Consider the following 903-nt stretch of genomic DNA (forward strand, 5'->3'; position numbering starts at 1 on the left):
CACACACACACACACACACACACACAAATAAATAAATAAAATTAAATTTAAAAAAAGAATATTTAAAAAAAATAATAATTCTATTGAAATTCAATTCTCTATGGGGATAGAAAAACTGCTCTAAGCTATATCATCAGTATCCTAGCATTGGGTTTTCCAGGGCTGCACTGAGTGAAAAGGAAGTCTTTTGGGCCACATATATAATATAGCTAACATGTATAAGTAACCAAAGTTCCTTTTAAAAATATTGTCACTGTCTGGGTGTGGTTGGACACACCTGGAATTCCAGCACTCTGGGCTGATGCAGGAGAATCGATGTGCGCTCAGGGCCAGCCTGGGCTGCAGAGTGAACTGAAGACCAGCCTTTATTACGCAGAGAGACCCTGTCTAAAAAAGAGAAAGAATCCTGGAAATGTAAAACTTGGGCCCTACGTTGATCATGCCTGCATGATTACAGTGAAAAAGAAAATTGGATCCTATTCAGTGAGCTTTTCAGTAGTTGCCTACCAGCCTTGACCTGAGACACGTAGACATTTATATACATAGAATTTTTTCATAGAGTTTAAAAGAGAGAAGTGCTAATGCTCATAATTATCCCTTCTCGTGTATATGTTCTCTATCATCTATCTGTCTATCATCTATCTATCATCTATCTATCTATTTATCTTTTTTGAGATAGGGTCTCACTATGCAGTTCAGGCTGGTTTTGAGTTCACTTTGTAGCCCAGGCTGGCCTCAAAGAGACCTTCCTGCCTCAGTCTCCTGAGTGCTGGGGTTACAGGTATGCACCACTGCAACCAGCCCAGAGGTTTTTCTCAATCTTTTTTGTTTTGTTTTATCACTGGAAGTAAAATATCTGCAAACACTGTGCTACTTTATCCAGTACATGAATTAACTCATTTA

Source organism: Octodon degus, unplaced genomic scaffold (assembly GCF_000260255.1).
Source record: "Octodon degus isolate 3935 unplaced genomic scaffold, OctDeg1.0 scaffold00203, whole genome shotgun sequence".
Lineage (NCBI taxonomy): Eukaryota > Metazoa > Chordata > Mammalia > Rodentia > Octodontidae > Octodon > Octodon degus.